Genomic DNA, 23,690 nt, shown 5'->3' with positions numbered 1-23,690 from the left:
CTACACCGCCATCTCTATAAACATGGAAATATCTACACCGCCATCTGTATGAACATGGAAATATCTACACCGCCATCTCTATAAACGTGGAAATATCTACACCGCTATCTGTATGAACTTGGAAATCTCTACAATGCTATCTGTATAAAATTGAAATTATTTACACCACTATCTCTATAAACATGGAAATATCTACACCGTTATCTGTATAAACATGAAAATATCTACACCGCTATCTGTATAAACATGGAAATAACTTCACCGCTATCTGTATAAACATGGAAATATCTACAACGCTTTTTCTATAAACTTGGAAATGACTACACCACTATCTCTATAAACATGGAAATATGTAGACCGCCATCTCTATAAACATGGAAATAACTACAACACCATCTGTATAAACATGTAAATATCTATACCGCTGTCTGCATAAACATGGAAATATCTAAACCGCCATCTCTATGAACATGGAAATATCTACATGGCCATCTGTACGAACATGGAAATATCTACACCGCCATCTGTATGAACATGTAAATATCTACACCACCTTCTGTATGAGCATGGAAATATCTACACTGCTAACTGTATGAACATGGAAATATCTACACCGCTATCTGTATGAACATGGAAATATCTACACCGTTATCTTCATGAACATGGAAATATCTACACCGCTATCTGTACAAACATGCAAATATCTACACAGCTATCTGTATATCAATGGAAATATCTACACTGGTATCTCTATAAACATGGAAATTACTACACTGCTATCTGTATAAACATGGAAATATCTACACCGCCATCTCTATGAACATGGAAATATCTAACCGCCATTTGTATGAACATGGAAATATCTACACCGCCATCTCTATGAACATGGAAATATCTACACCGCCATTTGTATGAACATGGAAATATCTACACCGCCATCTGTATGAACATGGAAATATCTACACCGCCATCTCTATAAACGTGGAAATATCTACATCGCTATCTGTATGAACTTGGAAATATCTACACTGATCTCGGTATAAAATTGAAATTATCTACACCACTATCTCTATAAACATGGAAATATCTACACTGCTATCTGTATAAAGATGGAAATATCTACAACGCTATCTGTATAAACATGGAAATATCTTCACCGCTATCTGTATAAACATGGAAGTATCTAGACCGCCATCTCTATAAACATGGAAATACCTACACCACCATCTGTATAAACATGGAAATAGCTGTACCGCTATCTGCATAAACATGGAAATATCTACACCGCCATCTCTATGAACATGGAAATATCTACACCGCCATCTGTACGAACATGGAAATATCAACACCGCCATCTGTATGAACATGCAAATATCTACACCGCCATCTGTATGAACATGGAAATATCTACAGCGCTAACTGTATGAACTTGGAAATATCTACACCGCTATCTGTATGAACATGGAAATATCTACACCGCTATCTGTATGAACATGGAAATATCTACACCGCTATCTGTACGAACATTGAAATATCTACACCGCTATCTGTATGAACATGCAAATATCTACACAGCTATCTGTATATCAATGGAAATAACTACACTGCTATCTCTATAAACATGACAATAACTACACTGCTATCTGTATAAACATGGAAATATCTACACCGCCATCTCTATGAACATGGAAATATCCACATTGCCATCCGTACGAACATGGAAATATCAACACCGCCATCAGTATGAACATGTAAATATCTACACCGCCATCTGTATGAACATGGAAATATCTACACCGCTAACTGTATGGACATGGAAATATCTACTCCACTAACTGTATGAACATGGAAATATCTACACCGCTATCTGCATGAACATGGAAATATCTACACCGCTATCTGTATGAACATGGAAATATCTACACCGCTATCTGTATGAACATGGAAATATCTACACCGCTATCTGTATGAACATGCTAATATCTACACAGCTGTCTGTATAATATTGAAATTATCTACCACACTATCTCTATAAACATGGAAATAACCACACTGCTATCTGTATAAACATGGAAATATCTACACCGCCATCTCTATGAACATGGAAATATCTACACCGCCATTTGTATGAACATGGAAATATCTACACCGCCATCTCTATGAACATGGAAATATCTACACCGCCATTTGTATGAACATGGAAATATCTACACCACCATCTGTATGAACATGGAAATATCTACACCGCTATTGGTATGAACATGGAAATATCTACACCGCTATCTGTATGAACATGGAAATATCTACACCGCTATCTGTATGAACATGGAAATATCTACACCGCCATCTGTATGAACATGGAAATATCTACACCGCTATCTGTATGAACATGCAAATATCGACAGCTATCTGTATATCAATGGAAATATCTACACTGCTATCTCTATAAACATGGAAATAACTACACTGCTATCTGTATAAACATGGAAATATCCACACCGCCATCTCTATGAACATGGAAATATCTACACCACCATTTGTATGAACATGGAAATATCTACACCGCCATCTCTATGAACATGGAAAAATCTACACCGCCATTTCTATGAACAAGGAAATATCTACACCGCCATCTGTATGACCATGGAAATATCTTCACCGACATCTGTATGAGCATGGATATATCTACACTGGCATCTGCATGAGCATGGAAATATCTACACAGCTATCTGCATTTAAATGGAAATATCTACACAGATTTCTCTATATATATGGAAATAACTACAGTGCTATCTCCATTAACTTCGAAATATCTACACCGCCATCTGTATGAACATGGAAATATCTACACCGCCATCTGTACGAACATGGACATGTCTTCACCGCCATCTGTATTAAGATGGAAATATCTACACCGCTATCTGTATAAACTTGGAAACATCTGCCCAACTATCTGTATAAACTTGGAAATATCTGCACCGCTATCTGTATAAACATGGAAATATCTACACCGCTATCTGCATAAGCATGGAAATATCCACACCGCTATCTGTGTAAACATCGAAATGTCTACACCGCTATCTGTGTAAACATGGAAATATCTTCACCGCCATCTGTGTAAACATGGAAATATCTACACCGCCTTCTCTATAAACATGGAAATATCTACAACGCCATCTGTATGAACATGGAAATATCTACACCGCCATCTGTATAAACGTGGAAATATCTACACCACGATCTGTATGAACTTGGAAATATCTACACTGCTATCTGTATAAAACTGAAATTATCTACACCACTATCTCTATAAACATGGAAATATCTACACTGTTATCTGTATAAACATGAAAATATCTACACCGCTATCTGTATAAACATGGAAATAACTTCACCGCTATCTGTATAAACATGGAAATATCTACAACGCTGTCTCTATAAACTTGGAAATGAACACATCACTATCTCTGTAAACATGGAAATATGTAGACCGCCATCTCTATAAACATGGAAATAACCACACCACCATCTGTATAAACATGTAAATATCTATACCGCTATCTGCATAAACATGGAAATATCTACACCGCCATCTCTATGAACATGGAAATATCTACACGGCCATCTGTACGAACATGGAAATATCTACACCGCCATCTGTATGAACATGTAAATATCTACACCGCCTTCTGTATGAACATGGAAATATCTACAGCGCTAACTGTATGAACATGGAAATATCTACACAGCTATCTGTATGAACATGGAAATATCTACACCGTTATCTGCATGAACATGGAAATATCTACACCGCTATCTGTATATCAATGGAAATATCTACACTGCTATCTCTATAAACATGGAAATTACTACACTGCTATCTGTATAAACATGGAAATATCTACACCGCCATTTGTATGAACATGGAAATATCTACACCGCCATCTGTATGACCATGGAAATATCTTCACCGCCATCTGTGTAAACATGGAAATATCTACACCGCCATCTCTATAAACATGGAAATATCTACACCGCCATCTGTATGAACATGGAAATATCTACACCGCCATCTCTATAAACGTGGAAATATCTACACCGCTATCTGTATGAACTTGGAAATCTCTACAATGCTATCTGTATAAAATTGAAATTATTTACACCACTATCTCTATAAACATGGAAATATCTACACTGTTATCTGTATAAACATGAAAATATCTACACCGCTATCTGTATAAACATGGAAATAACTTCACCGCTATCTGTATAAACATGGAAATATCTACAACGCTTTTTCTATAAACTTGGAAATGACTACACCACTATCTCTATAAACATGGAAATATGTAGACCGCCATCTCTATAAACATGGAAATAACTACAACACCATCTGTATAAACATGTAAATATCTATACCGCTGTCTGCATAAACATGGAAATATCTAAACCGCCATCTCTATGAACATGGAAATATCTACATGGCCATCTGTACGAACATGGAAATATCTACACCGCCATCTGTATGAACATGTAAATATCTACACCACCTTCTGTATGAGCATGGAAATATCTACACTGCTAACTGTATGAACATGGAAATATCTACACCGCTATCTGTATGAACATGGAAATATCTACACCGTTATCTTCATGAACATGGAAATATCTACACCGCTATCTGTACAAACATGCAAATATCTACACAGCTATCTGTATATCAATGGAAATATCTACACTGGTATCTCTATAAACATGGAAATTACTACACTGCTATCTGTATAAACATGGAAATATCTACACCGCCATCTCTATGAACATGGAAATATCTAACCGCCATTTGTATGAACATGGAAATATCTACACCGCCATCTCTATGAACATGGAAATATCTACACCGCCATTTGTATGAACATGGAAATATCTACACCGCCATCTGTATGAACATGGAAATATCTACACCGCCATCTCTATAAACGTGGAAATATCTACATCGCTATCTGTATGAACTTGGAAATATCTACACTGATCTCGGTATAAAATTGAAATTATCTACACCACTATCTCTATAAACATGGAAATATCTACACTGCTATCTGTATAAAGATGGAAATATCTACAACGCTATCTGTATAAACATGGAAATATCTTCACCGCTATCTGTATAAACATGGAAGTATCTAGACCGCCATCTCTATAAACATGGAAATACCTACACCACCATCTGTATAAACATGGAAATAGCTGTACCGCTATCTGCATAAACATGGAAATATCTACACCGCCATCTCTATGAACATGGAAATATCTACACCGCCATCTGTACGAACATGGAAATATCAACACCGCCATCTGTATGAACATGCAAATATCTACACCGCCATCTGTATGAACATGGAAATATCTACAGCGCTAACTGTATGAACTTGGAAATATCTACACCGCTATCTGTATGAACATGGAAATATCTACACCGCTATCTGTATGAACATGGAAATATCTACACCGCTATCTGTACGAACATTGAAATATCTACACCGCTATCTGTATGAACATGCAAATATCTACACAGCTATCTGTATATCAATGGAAATAACTACACTGCTATCTCTATAAACATGACAATAACTACACTGCTATCTGTATAAACATGGAAATATCTACACCGCCATCTCTATGAACATGGAAATATCCACATTGCCATCCGTACGAACATGGAAATATCAACACCGCCATCAGTATGAACATGTAAATATCTACACCGCCATCTGTATGAACATGGAAATATCTACACCGCTAACTGTATGGACATGGAAATATCTACTCCACTAACTGTATGAACATGGAAATATCTACACCGCTATCTGCATGAACATGGAAATATCTACACCGCTATCTGTATGAACATGGAAATATCTACACCGCTATCTGTATGAACATGGAAATATCTACACCGCTATCTGTATGAACATGCTAATATCTACACAGCTGTCTGTATAATATTGAAATTATCTACCACACTATCTCTATAAACATGGAAATAACCACACTGCTATCTGTATAAACATGGAAATATCTACACCGCCATCTCTATGAACATGGAAATATCTACACCGCCATTTGTATGAACATGGAAATATCTACACCGCCATCTCTATGAACATGGAAATATCTACACCGCCATTTGTATGAACATGGAAATATCTACACCACCATCTGTATGAACATGGAAATATCTACACCGCTATTGGTATGAACATGGAAATATCTACACCGCTATCTGTATGAACATGGAAATATCTACACCGCTATCTGTATGAACATGGAAATATCTACACCGCCATCTGTATGAACATGGAAATATCTACACCGCTATCTGTATGAACATGCAAATATCGACAGCTATCTGTATATCAATGGAAATATCTACACTGCTATCTCTATAAACATGGAAATAACTACACTGCTATCTGTATAAACATGGAAATATCCACACCGCCATCTCTATGAACATGGAAATATCTACACCACCATTTGTATGAACATGGAAATATCTACACCGCCATCTCTATGAACATGGAAAAATCTACACCGCCATTTCTATGAACAAGGAAATATCTACACCGCCATCTGTATGACCATGGAAATATCTTCACCGACATCTGTATGAGCATGGATATATCTACACTGGCATCTGCATGAGCATGGAAATATCTACACAGCTATCTGCATTTAAATGGAAATATCTACACAGATTTCTCTATATATATGGAAATAACTACAGTGCTATCTCCATTAACTTCGAAATATCTACACCGCCATCTGTATGAACATGGAAATATCTACACCGCCATCTGTACGAACATGGACATGTCTTCACCGCCATCTGTATTAAGATGGAAATATCTACACCGCTATCTGTATAAACTTGGAAACATCTGCCCAACTATCTGTATAAACTTGGAAATATCTGCACCGCTATCTGTATAAACATGGAAATATCTACACCGCTATCTGCATAAGCATGGAAATATCCACACCGCTATCTGTGTAAACATCGAAATGTCTACACCGCTATCTGTGTAAACATGGAAATATCTTCACCGCCATCTGTGTAAACATGGAAATATCTACACCGCCTTCTCTATAAACATGGAAATATCTACAACGCCATCTGTATGAACATGGAAATATCTACACCGCCATCTGTATAAACGTGGAAATATCTACACCACGATCTGTATGAACTTGGAAATATCTACACTGCTATCTGTATAAAACTGAAATTATCTACACCACTATCTCTATAAACATGGAAATATCTACACTGTTATCTGTATAAACATGAAAATATCTACACCGCTATCTGTATAAACATGGAAATAACTTCACCGCTATCTGTATAAACATGGAAATATCTACAACGCTGTCTCTATAAACTTGGAAATGAACACATCACTATCTCTGTAAACATGGAAATATGTAGACCGCCATCTCTATAAACATGGAAATAACTACACCACCATCTGTATAAACATGTAAATATCTATACCGCTATCTGCATAAACATGGAAATATCTACACCGCCATCTCTATGAACATGGAAATATCTACACGGCCATCTGTACGAACATGGAAATATCTACACCGCCATCTGTATGAACATGTAAATATCTACACCGCCTTCTGTATGAACATGGAAATATCTACAGCGCTAACTGTATGAACATGGAAATATCTACACAGCTATCTGTATGAACATGGAAATATCTACACCGTTATCTGCATGAACATGGAAATATCTACACCGCTATCTGTATATCAATGGAAATATCTACACTGCTATCTCTATAAACATGGAAATTACTACACTGCTATCTGTATAAACATGGAAATATCTACACCGCCATCTGTATGAACATGGAAATATCTGCACCGCCATCTCTATAAACGTGGAAATATCTACATCGCTATCTGTATGAACTTGGAAATATTACACTGCTCTCGGTATAAAATTGAAATTATCTACACCACTATCTCTATAAACATGGAAATATCTACACTGCTATCTGTATAAACATGGAAATATCTATACCGCTATCTGTATAAACATGGAAATATCTTCACCGCTATCTGTATAAAGATGGAAGTATCTAGACCGCCATCTCTATAAACTTGGAAATACCTACACCACCATCTGTATAAACATGGAAATATCTGTACCGCAATCTGCATAAACGTGGAAATATCTACACCGCCATCTCTATGAACATGGAAATATCTACACCGCCATCTGTACGAACATGGAAATATCTACACCGCCATCTGTATGAACATGTAAATATCTACACCGCCATCTGTATGAACATGGAAATATCTACAACGCTAACTGTATGAACTTAGAAATATCTACACCGCTATCTGTATGAACATGGAAATATCTACACCGCTATCTGTATGAACATGGAAATATCTACACCGCTATCTGTACGAACATTGAAATATCTACACCGCTATCTGTATGAACATGCAAATATCTACACAGCTATCTGTATATCAATGGAAATATCTACACTGCTATCTCTATAAACATGGAAATAACTACACTGCTATCTGTATAAACATGGAAATATGTACACCGCCACCTGTATGAACATGGAAATATCCACACTGCCATCCGTACGAACATGGAAATATCTACACTGCCATCTGTATGAACATGTAAATATCTACACCGCCATCTGTATGAACATGGAAATATCTCCAACGCAAACTGTATGGACATGGAAATATCTACTCCACTAACTGTATGAACATGGAAATATCTACACCGCTATCTGCATGAACATGGAAATATCTACACAGCTGTCTGTATAATATTGAAATTACCTACCACACTATCTCTATAAACATGGAAATAACCACACTGCTATCTGTATAAACATGGAAATATCTACACCGCCATCTCTATGAACATGGAAATATCTACACCGCCATTTGTATGAACATGGAAATATCTACACCACCATCTCTATGAACATGGAAGTATGTACACCGCCATGTGTATGTACATGGAAATATCTACACCGCCATCTGTATGAACATGGAAATATCTTCACTGCCATCTGTATGAACATGGATATATCTACACCGGCATCTGGATGAACATGGAAATATCTACACCGCTATCTTCATGAACATGGAAATATCTACACGGCTATCTGCATATTCATGGAAATATCTACACAGATTTCTCTATAAATATTTAAATAACTACAACGCTATCTCTATAAAGTTCGAAATATCTACACCGCCATCTGTATGAACATGGAAATAACTACAACGCCATCTGTACGAACATGGAAATATCTACACCGCCATCTGTATCAACATGGAAATATCTACACCGCTAACTGTATGAACATAGAAATATCTACTCCGCTAACTCTATGAACATGGAGATATCTACACCGCTATTTGTATGAACATGGAAATATCTGCACCGTTATCTGTATGAACATGGAAATACCTACACCACTATCTGTATGAACATGGAAATATCTACACCGCTATCAGTATGAACATGGAAATATCTACACAGCTATCTGTATATCAATGGAAACATCTACACTGCTATCTCTATAAACATGGAAATAACTACACTGCTATCGGAATAAACATAGAAATATCTACACCGCCACCTGTAGGAAGATGGAAATGTCTACACTGCCATCCGTACGAACATGGAAATATCTACACCGCCATCTGTATGAACATGGAAATATCTACACCGCTATCTGTATGATTATGCAAATATCTACAGAGATATCTGTATATCAATGGAAATATCTACAATGCTATCTCTATAAACATGGAAATGACTACACTGCTATCTGTATAAACATGGAAATATCTACACCGCCATCTCTATGAAAATGGAAATATCTACACTGCTTTTGTATGAACATGGAAATATCTACACCGCCATCTCTATGAACATGGAAATATCTACACCGCTATCTGTATAAACATGGAAATATCTGCCCATCTGTATAAACATGGAAATATCCGCACCGCTATCTGTATAAACATGGAAATATCTACACCGCTATCTGCATAAACATGGAAATATCCACACCGCTATCTGTGTAAACATGGAAATGTCTACACCGCTATCTGTGTAAACATGGAAATATCTTCACCGCCATCTGTGCAAACATGAAAATATCTACACCGCCATCTCTATAAACATGGAAATATCTACACTGCCATCTGTATGAACATGGAAATATCTACACCGCCATCTCTATAAACGTGGAAATATCTACACCGCTATCTGTATGAACTTGAAAATATCTACACTGCTATCTGTATAAAATTGGAATTATCTACACCACTTTCTCTATAAACAGGGAAATATCTACACCGATATCTGTATAAACATGGAAATATCTCCACCGCTATCTGTATAAACATGAAAATACCTTCACCGCTATCTGTATAAACATGGAAATATCTACAACGCTGTCTCTATAAACTTGGAAATAACTACACCTCTATCTCTATAAATATGGAAATATCTAGACCGCCATCTCTATAAACATGGAAATACCTACACCACCATCTGTATAAACATGGAAATATCTATACCGCTATCTGCATAAACATGGAAATATGTACACCGCCATCTCTATGAACATGGAAATATCTACACAGCCATCTGTACGAACATGTAAATATCTACACCGCCATCTGTATGAACATGGAAATATCTACTCTGCTAACTGTATGAACTTGGAAATATCTACACCGCTATCTGTATGAACATGGAAATATCTACACCGCTATCTGTACGAATATGGAAATATCTACACCGCTATCTGTATGAACATGCAAATATCTACACAGCTATCTGTATATCAATGGGAATATCTACACTACTATCTCTATAAACATGGAAATAACTACACTGCTATCTGTATAAACATGGAAATACCTACACCGCCACCTGTATGAACATGGAAATATCTACACTGCCATCCGTACGAACATGGAAATATCTACACGGCCATCTGTATGAACATGGAAATATCTACACCGCTATCTGTATGAACATGCAAATATCCACAGAGCTATCTGTATATCAATGGAAATATCTACAATGCTATCTCTATAAACATGGAAATAACTACACTGCTATCTGTATAAAGATGGAAATATCTACACCGCCATCTCGATGAACATGGAAATATCTACACAGCCATCTGTACGAACATGGAAATATCTACACCGCAATGTGTATGAACATGTAAATATCTACACCGCCATCTGTATGAACATGGAAATATCTACTCCACTAACTGTATGAACATGGAAATATCTACACCGCTATCTGCATGAACATGGAAATATCTACACCGTTATCTGTATGAACATGGAAATACCTACACCGGTATCTGTATGAACATGGAAATATCTACACCGCTATCTGTACGAACATGGAAATATCTACACCGCTATCTGTACGAACATGCAAATATCTACACAGCTATCTGTATATCAATGGAAATATCTACACTGCTATCTCTGTAAACATGGAAATAACTACACTGCTATCTGTATAAACATGGAAATATCTACACCGCCATCTGTATGAACATGTAAATATCTACACCGCCATCTGTATGAACATGGAAATATCTACACCGCTAACTGTATGAACATGGAAATATCTTCACCGCTATCTGTATGAACATGGAAATATCTACACCGCAATCTGCATGAACATGGAAATATCTACATCGTTATCTGTATGAACATGGAAATACCTACACCGGTATCTGTATGAACATGGAAATATCTACACCGCTATCTGTACGAACATGGAAATATCTACACCGCTATCTGTACGAACATGCAAATATCTACACAGCTATCTGTATATCAATGGAAATATCTACACTGCTATCTCTGTAAACATGGAAATAACTACACTACTATCTGTATAAACATGGAAATATCTACACCGCCATCTGTATGAACATGTAAATATCTACACCGCCATCTGTATGAACATGGAAATATCTGCACCGCTATCTGTATGAACATGGAAATATCTCCACCACTATCTGTTTGAACATGGAAATATCTGCACCGCCATCTGTATGAACATGGAAATATCTACACCGCTATCTGTATGAACATGGAAATATCTACACGGCTATCTCTATAAACATGGAAATATCTACACTGCTATCTGTATGAACATGGAAATATCTACACCGCTATCTGTATGAACTTGCAAATATCTACACCGCCATCTGTATGAACTTGGAAATATCTACACAACTATCAGTATGAACATGGAAATATCTACACAGCTATCTGTATAAACATGGAAATATCTACACCTCCATCTCTGTAAACATGGAAATATCTGCACCGCCATCTGTATGAACATGGAAATATCTGCACCGCCATGTGTACGAACATGGCAATATCTACATTGCTATCTGTAAGAACCTGGAAATATCTACACCGCTATCTGTATAAACATGGAAATATCTACACCGCTATCTGTATGAACATGGAAATATCTACACTGCTATCTGAATGAACATGGAAATATCTACACCGCTATCTGTATGAACATGGAAATATCTACGAAGTTATCTGTATATCAATGGAAATATCTACACCGCTGTCTCTATAAACATGGAAACAACTACACCGCTATCTATAAACATGGAAATATCTACACCGTCATCTCTATGAACATGGAAATATCTACACCGCTATCGGTATGAACATGGAAATATCTACGATGTTATCTGTATATCAATGGAAATATCTACACCGCTATCTATATAAACATGGAAATAACTACAACGCTATCTATAAACATGGAAATATCTACACCGTCATCTCTATGAACATGGAAATAGCTAAGCAGCCATCTGTATGAACATGGAAATATCTTCACCACCATCTATATGAACATGGATATATCTACACCGCCATCTGGATAAACATGGAAATATCTACACCGCTATCTGTATGAACATGGAAATATCTACACAGATATCTGCATATACATGGAAATATATACACAGTTTTCTCTATAAACATGCAAATAACTGCACCGCTATCTCCATAAAATTGGAAATATCTACACCGCCATCTGTAGGAACATGGAAATTTCTACACCGCATCTGTAGGAACATGGAAATATCTAAACCGCCATCCGTATTAAGATGGAAATATCGACACCGCTATCTGTATTAACATGGAAATATCTACATTGCTATCTGTATAAACTTGGAAATATCTACACCGCTATCTGTATAAACATACAAATATCTACACCACTATCTGTATAAACATGGAAATATCTGGACCGCTATCTGTATAAACATGCAAATGTCTGCACCGCTATCTGTAGGAAGATGGAAATACCTACGTCGCTATCTGTATGAACATGGAAATATCTACATCGCTATCTGTATTAACATGGAAATATCTACAAAGCCATCTGTATAAACATGGAAATATCTACACCGCAATCTGTATAAACATGGAAATATCCACACCGCTATCTGTGTAAACATGGAAATATCTTCACCGCTATCTGAATAAACATGGAAATAACTACACCGCTATCTATATAAACATGTAAATATCTAAAATGCTATCTGAGTAAGCATGGAAATGTCTACAGCGCTATCTGTGTAAACATGGAAATGTCTACACCACTATCTGTGTAAACATGGAAATATCTACATTGCCATCTGTGTAAACATGGAAATATCTTCACCGCTATCTCTATAAACATGGAATTATCTACAACGCTGTCTCTACAAACTTGGAAATAACTACACCACTATCTCTATAAATGTGGAAATATCTAGACCGCCGTCTCTATAAACATGGAATTATCTACACCGCTATCTGTATAAACATGGAAATATCTACACCGCCATCTTTATGAACATGGAAATATCTTCACTGCCATCTGCATGAACATGGAAATATCTACACCGCCATCTGGATGAACATGGAAATGTCGAAACCGCTATCTGTATAAACTTGGAAATATCTACACCGCTGTCTCTATAAACATGGAAATATCTACACCGCTATCTGTAGAAACTTGGAAATATCTACAACGCCATCTGTACTAAGATGGAAATATCCACTCCGCTATCTGTATAAACAAGGAAATATTTATACCGCTATCTGTACAAACATGGAAATATCTACAGTGCTATCTCTAAAAACTTGGAAATATCTACACCGCTATCTGTATAAACATGGAAATATCTACACCGCCATCTTTATGAACATGGAAATATCTTCACCGCCATCTGCATGAACATGGAAATATCTACACCGCCATCTGGATGAACATGGAAATATCTACACCGCTATCTGTATAAACATGGAAATATCTACACCACTGTCTCTATAAACATGGAAATATCTACACCGCTATCTGTATAAACTTGGAAATATCTACTACGCCATCTGTACTAAGATGGAAATATCTACTCCGCTATCTGTATAAACAAGGAAATATTTATACCGCTATCTGTACAAACATGGAAATATCTACAGTGCTATCTCTAAAAACTTGGAAATATCTACACCGCTTTCTCTATAAACTTGGAAATATCTACACCGCTATATGTACCAACATGGAAATATCTACACCGCTATCTGTGTAAACATGGAAATATCTAAACCGCCCTCTGTATAAACATGGAAATATCGGCACCACCATCTCTATAAGCATGGAAATATCTACACCGCCTTCTGTAGGAACATGGAAATATCTACACTGCCATCCGTTTGAACATGGAAATATCTACACCGCCATCTCTATGAACATGGAAATATCTACACCGCCATCTCTATGAACACGGAAATATGTACACCGCCATCTGTATAAACATGTAAATATCTTCACCGCCATCAGTATGAACATGGAAATATCTACACCGCTAACTGTATGAACATGGAAATATCAACACCGCTAACTGTATGAACATGGAAATATCAACACAGCTATCTGTGTGAACATGGAAATATCAACACCGCTATCTGTATGAACATGGAAATATCTACACTTCTATCTGTATGAACGTGGAAATATCTTCACCGCTATCTGAATGAACATGGAAATATCTACACCGCTATCTGTATTAACATGGAAATATCTACACAGCTATCTGTATGTCAATGGAAATGTCTACACTGCTATCTCTATAAACATGGAAATAACTACACCACTATCTGTATGAACATGGAAATACCTACAACGCCATCTCTATGAACATGGAAATACCTTCACCGCCATCTGTATGAACATGGATATATCTACACCGCCATGTGGATGAATATGGAAATATCTACACCGCTATCTGTATGAACATGGAAATATCTACACAGCTATCTGCATATACATGGAGATATCTACACAGCTTTCTATATAAACATGGAAATAACTACACCGTCATCTCTATAAACTTGGAAATATGTACACTGCCATCTGTAGGAACATGGAAAAATCTACAAAGCCATCTGTAGGAACATGGAAATATATACACTGCCATCTGTATTAAGATGGAAATATCTGAAGCGCTATCTGTATAAACATGGAAATATCTACACCGATATCTGTATAAACATGTAGATATCCACATCGCTATCTGTGTAAACATGGAAATGTCTACACCGCTATCTGTGTAAACATGGAAATATCCACACCGCTATATGTATAAACATGGAAATATCCACACCGCTATCTTTATAAACATGGAAATATCAGCACTGCTATCTGTATAAACATGGAAATATCTACACTGCTCTCTGTATAATCCATGAAATATCCACACCGCTATCTGTGTAAACATGGAAATAACTTCACCGCTACCTGTATAATCATGGAAATAACAACACCACTATCTCTATAAACATGTAAATATCTACAACGCTATCTGTTTCAACATGGAAAAGTCTACACCACTATCTGTGTAAACATGGAAATATCTACACCGCCATCAGTATAAACATGGAAATATCTACACCGCCATCTCTATAAACATAGAAATATCTACACCGCTATCTGTATGAACATGGAAATATCTACACCGCTATCTGTATGAACATGGAATTATCTACACCGCCATCTGTATGAACATGGAAATATCTACACCGCTATCTGTATGAACATGCAAATATCTACACAGCTATCTGTATATCAATGGAAATATCTACACTGCTATCTCTATAAACATGAAAATAACTACACTGCTATCTGTATAAACATGGAAATATCCACACCGCCATCTCTATGAACATGGAAATAGCTACACCACCATTTGTATGAACATGGAAATATCTACACCGCCATCTCTATGAACATGGAAAAATCTACACCGCCATTTGTATGAACATGGAAATATCTACACCGCCATCTGTATGACCATGGAAATATCTTCACCGCCATCTGTATGAGCATGGATATATCTACACTGGCATCTGGATGAACATGGAAATATCTACACCGCTATCTGCATGAGCATGGAAATATCTACACAGCTATCTGCATATAAATGGAAATATCTACACAGATTTCTCTCTATATATGGAAATAACTACAGTGCTATCTCCATTAACTTCGAAATATCTACACCGCAATCTGTATGAACATGGAAATATCTACACCGCCATCTGTACGAACATGGACATGTCTTCACCGCCATCTCTATTAAGATGGAAATATCTACACCGCTATCTGTATAAACATGGAAATATCTGCCCAACTATCTGTATAAACTTGGAAATATCCGCACCGCTATCTGTATAAACATGGAAATATCTACACCGCTATCTGCATAAGCATGGAAATATCCACACCGCTATCTGTGTAAACATCGAAATGTCTACACCGCTATCTGTGTAAACATGGAAATATCTTCACTGCCATCTGTGTAAACATGGAAATATCTACACCGCCTTCTCTATAAACATGGAAATATCTACACCGCCATCTGTATGAACATGGAAATATCTACACCGCCATCTCTATAAACGTGGAAATATCTACATCGCTATCTGTATGAACTTGGAAATATTACACTGCTCTCGGTATAAAATTGAAATTATCTACACCACTATCTCTATAAACATGGAAATATCTACACTGCTATCTGTATAAACATGGAAATATCTTCACCGCTATCTGTATAAACATGGAAGTATCTAGACCGCCATCTCCTTAAACATGGAAATACCTACACCAGCATCTGTATAAACATGGAAATATCTATACCGCTATCTGCATAAACATGGAAATATTTACACCGCCATCTCTATGAACATGGAAATATCTACACCGCCATCTGTACGAACATGGAAATATCTACACCGCCATCTGTATGAACATGGAAATATCTACACCGCCATCTGTATGAACATGGAAATATCTACAACGTTAACTGTATGAACTTAGAAATATCTACACCGCTATCTGTATGAACATGGAAATATCTACACCGCTATCTGTATGAACATGGAAATATCTACACCGCTATCTATACGAACATTGAAATATCTACACCGCTATCTGTATGAACATGCAAATATCTACACAGCTATCTGTATATCAATGGAAATATCTACACTGCTATCTCTATAAACATGGAAATAACTACACTGCTATCTGTATAAACATGGAAATATGTACACCGCCACCTGTAGGAACATGGAAATATCCACACTGCCATCCGTACGAACATGGAAATATCTACACTGCCATCTGTATGAACATGTAAATATCTACACCGCCATCTGTATGAACATGGAAATATCTACAACGCAAACTGTATGGACATGGAAATATCTACTCCACTAACTGTATGAACATGGAAATATCTACACCGCTATCTGCATGAACATGGAAATATCTACACCGCTATCTGTATGAACATGGAAATATCTACACCGCTATCTTCATGAACATGGAAATATCTACACGGCTATCTGCATATTCATGGAAATATCTACACAGATTTCTCTATAAATATTTAAATAACTACAACGCTATCTCTATAAAGTTCGAAATACCTACACCGCCATCTGTATGAACATGGAAATAACTACAACGCCATCTGTACGAACATGAAAATATCTACACCGCCATCTGTATGAACATGGAAATATCTACACCGCCGTCTGTAAGAACATGGAAATATCTACTCCGCTAACAGTATGAACATGGAAATATCTACACCGCTATTTGTATGAACATGGAAATATCTACACCGTTATCTGTATGAACATGGAAATACCTACACCGCTATCTGTATGAACATGGAAATATCTACACCTCTATCTGTATGAACATGGGAATATCTACACCGCTATCTGTATGAACATGCAAATATCTACACAGCTATCTGTATATCAATGGAAACATCTACACTGCTATCTCTATAAACATGGAAATAACTACACTGCTATCGGAATAAACATAGAAATATCTACACCGCCACCTGTAGGAAGATGGAAATGTCTACACTGCCATCCGTACGAACATGGAAATATCTACACCGCCATCTGTATGAACATGGAAATATCTACACCGCCATCTGTATGAATATGCAAATATCTACAGAGCTATCTGTATATCAATGGAAATATCTACAATGCTATATCTATAAACATGGAAATAACTACACTGCTATCTGTATAAACATGGAAATATCTACACCGCCATCTCTATGAACATGGAAATATCTACACTGCTTTTGTATGAACATGGAAATATCTACACCGCCATCTCTATGAACATGGAAATAACTACAGCGCCATTTGTATGAACATGGAAATATTTTCTCCGCCATCTGTATGAACATGGATATATCTTCACCGCCATCTGTATGAACATGGATATATCAACACCGGCATCTGGATGAACATGGAAATATCTACACCGCTATCTGCATGAACATGGAAATATCTACAGAGCTATCTGCATATACTTGGAAATATCTACACAGATTTCTCTATAAATGTGGAAATAACTACAGCGCTATCTCTATAAACTTCAAAATATCTACACCGCCATCTGTATCAACATGGAAATATCTACACCGCCATCTGTACGAACATGGACATATCTACACCGCCATCTGTATTAAGATGGAAATATCTACACCGCTATCTGTATAAACATGGAAATATCCACACCGCTATCTGTGTAAACATGGAAATGTCTACACCGCTATCTGTGTAAACATGGAAATGTCTACACCGATATCTGTGTAAACACGGAAATATCTACACCTCCATCTGTGTAAACATGAAAATACCTACACCGAAATCTCTATAAACATGGAAATATCCACACTGCCATCTGTATGAACATGGAAATATCTACACCACCATCTCTACAAACGTGGAAATATCTACACCGCTATCTGTATGAATTTGGAAATATCTACAATGCTATCAGTATAAAATTGGAATTATCTACACCACTATCTCTATAAGCATGGAAATATCTACACTGCTATCTGTATAAACATGGAAATATCTTCACCGCTCTCTGAATAAACATGGAAATATCTACACCGCTATCTGTATAAACATGGAAATATCTTCACCGCTATCTGTATAAACATGGAAATATCTACACCGCCATCTCTATGAACATGAAAATATCTACACCGACATCTGTACGAACATGGAAATATCTACACCGCCATCTGTATGAACATGTAAATATCTACACGGCCATCTGTATGAACATGGAAATATCTACACCGCTAACTGTATGAACATGGAAATATCTACACCGCTATGTGTATGAACATGGAAATATCTACTCCGCTAACTGTATGAACTTGGAAATATCTGCACCGCTATCTGTATGAACATGGAAATATCTACACCGCTATCTGTACGAACATGGAAATATCTACACCGCTATCTGTATGAACATGCAAATATCTACACAGCTATCTGTATATCAATGGGAATATCTACACTGCTATCTCTATAAACATGGAAATAACTACACTGCTATCTGTATAAACATGGAAATATCTACACCGCCATCTCTATGAACATGGAAATATCTACACCGCCATTTGTATGAACATGGAAATATCTACACCGCCATCTCTATGAACATGGAAATATCTACACCGCCATTTGTATGAACATGGAAATATCTACACCGCCGTCTCTATGAACATGGAAATATCTACACCGCCATTTGTATGAACATGGAAATATCTACACCGACATCTGTATGAACATGGAAATATCTTCACCGCCATCTGTACGAACATGGATATATCTACACCGACATCTGGATGAACATGGAAATATCTATACCGCTTTCTGCATGAACATGGAAATATCTACACAGATATCTGCATATACATGGAAATATCTACACAGATTTCTCTATAAATATGGAAATAACTACAGCGCTATCTCTTTAAACTTCGAAATATCTACACCGCCATCTGTATGAACAGGGAAATATCTACACCGCCATCTGTACGAACATGGACATATCTACACCGCCATCTGTATTAAGATGGAAATATCTACACCGCTATCTGTATAAACATGGAAATATCTGCCCATCTGTATAAACATGGAAATATCCGCTCCGCTATCTGTATAAACATGGAAATATCTACACCGCTATCTGCATAAATATGGAAATATCCACACCGCTATCTGTGTAAACATGGAAATGTCTACACCGCTATCTGTGTAAACATGGAAATATCTACACCGCCATCTGTGTAAACATGAAAATATCTACACCTCCATCTCTATAAACATGGAAATATCTACACCGCCATCTGTATGAACATGGAAATATCAACACCGCCATCTCTATAAACGTGGAAATATCTACACCGCTATCTGTATGAACTTGGAAATATCTACACTGCTATCTGTATAAAATTGGAATTATCTACACCACTATCTCTATAAACATGTAAATATCTACACCGATATCTATATAAACATGGAAATATCTACACCGCTATCTGTATAAACATGAAAATACCTTCACCGCTATCTGTATAAACATGGAAATATCTACAATGCTTTCTCTATAAACTTGGAAATAACTACACCACTATCTCTATAAATATGGAAATAACTAGACCGCCATCTCTATAAACATGGAAATACCTACACCACCATCAGTATAAACATGGAAATATCTATGCCGCTATCTGCATAAACATGGAAATATGTACACCGCCATCTCTATGAACATGGAAATATCTACACCGCCATCTGTATGAACATGGAAATATCAACACCGCCATCTCTATAAACGTGGAAATATCTACACCGCTGTCTGTATGAACTTGGAAATATCTACACTGCTATCTGTATAAAATTGGAATTATCTACACCACTATCTCTATAAACATGGAAATATCTACACCGATATCTGTATAAACATGGAAATATCTACACCGCTATCTGTATAAACATGAAAATACCTTCACCGCTATCTGTATAAACATGGAAATATCTACAATGCTTTCTCTATAAACTTGGAAATAACTACACCACTATCTCTATAAATATGGAAATAACTAGACCGCCATCTCTATAAACATGGAAATACCTACACCACCATCAGCATAAACATGGAAATATCTATGCCGCTATCTGCATAAACATGGAAATATGTACACCGCCATCTCTATGAACATGGAAATATCTACACCGCCATCTGTACGAACATGGAAATATCTACACCGCCATCTGTATGAACATGTAAATATCTACACCGCCATCTGTATGAACATGGAAATATCTACACCGCTAACTGTATGAACATGGAAATATCTACACCGCTATCGGTATGAACATGGAAATATCTACACCGCTATCTGTACGAACATGGAAATATCTACACCGCTATCTGTATGAACATGCAAATATCTACACAGCTATCTGTATATCAATGGGAATATCTACACTGCTATCTCAATAAACATGGAAATAACTACACTGCTACCTGTATAAACATGGAAATATCTACACCGCCACCTGTATGAACATGGAAATATCTACACCGCCATCTGAATGAACATGGAAATATCTACACCGCCATATCTATAAACGTGGAAATATCTACACCGCTATCTGTATGAACTTGGAAATATCTACACTGCTATCTGTATAAAATTGGAATTATCTACACCACTATCTCTATAAACATGGAAATACCTACACCGCTATCTGTATAAACATGGAAATATCTACACCGCTATCTGTATAAACATGGAAATATCTTCACCGCTATCTGTATAAACATGGAAATATCTACACCGCTATCTGTATAAACATGGAAATATCTACACGGCTATCTCTATAAACATGGAAATATCTACACCGCTATCTGTATGAACATGGAGATTTCTACACCGCTATCTGTATGAACATGCAAATATCTACACAGCTATCTGTATATCAGTGGAAATATCTACTATGCTATCTCTATAAACATGGAAATAACTACACTGCTATCTGTATAAACATGGAAATATCTACACCGCCATCTCTATGTACATGTAAATATCTACACCGCCATTTGTATGAACATGGAAATATCTACACCGCCATCTCTATGAACATGGAAATATCTACACCGCCATTTGTATGAACATGGAAATATCTACACCGCCATCTGTATGAACATGGAAATATCTTCACCGCCATCTGTATGAACATGGATATATCTACACCGGCATCTGGATGAACATGGAAATATCTACACCGCTATCTGTATAAACATGGAAATATCTAAACTGCTATCTGTAAAACAGGGAAATATCCACACCGCTATCTCCATAAATATGGAAATATCTACACTGCTATCTGTATAAACCTGGAAATATTTATACCACTATATGTATAAAAATGGAAATATCTACAATGCTATATGTATAAACATGGAAATATCTACACCACCATCTCTATAAACGTGGAAATATCTACACCGCTATCTGTATGAACATGGAAATATCTACATTGCTATCTGTATAAACAAGGAAATATCTAGACCACCATCTCTATAAATATGGAAATATCTACTCCGCTATCTGTATAAACAAGGAAAAATCTAGACCACCATCTCTATAAACATGGAAATATCTACACGGCTATCTCTATAAACTCTGAAATCTCTACACCGCTATGTGTATCAACATAGAAATATCTTCACCGCTATCTCTGTAAACATGGAAATATCTAAACCGCCCTCTGCATAAACATGGAAATATCTACACCGCCATCTCTATAAACATGGAAATATGTACACTGCCATCTGTAAGAACATGAAAATATCTACACCGCGATCTCTATAAACATGGAAATAGCTATACCGCCATCTCTATAAAGATGGAAATATCTACACCGCTATCTGTATGAACATGGAAATATCTACACCGCTATCTGAATGAACATGGAAATATCTACAGCGCTACCTGTATGAACATGGAAATATCCACTCTGCTATCTGTATGAACATGGAAATATCTACATCTCTGTCTGTAAGAACATGGAAATATCTGCAAAGCTATATGTATATACATGGAAAACTCTACACCGCTATCTCTATAAACATGGAAATAACT

Source organism: Gorilla gorilla, chromosome 20 (genome assembly GCF_029281585.2).
Source record: "Gorilla gorilla gorilla isolate KB3781 chromosome 20, NHGRI_mGorGor1-v2.1_pri, whole genome shotgun sequence".
Classification (NCBI taxonomy): domain Eukaryota; kingdom Metazoa; phylum Chordata; class Mammalia; order Primates; family Hominidae; genus Gorilla; species Gorilla gorilla.
Note: the sequence above shows the minus strand (reverse complement) of the source record.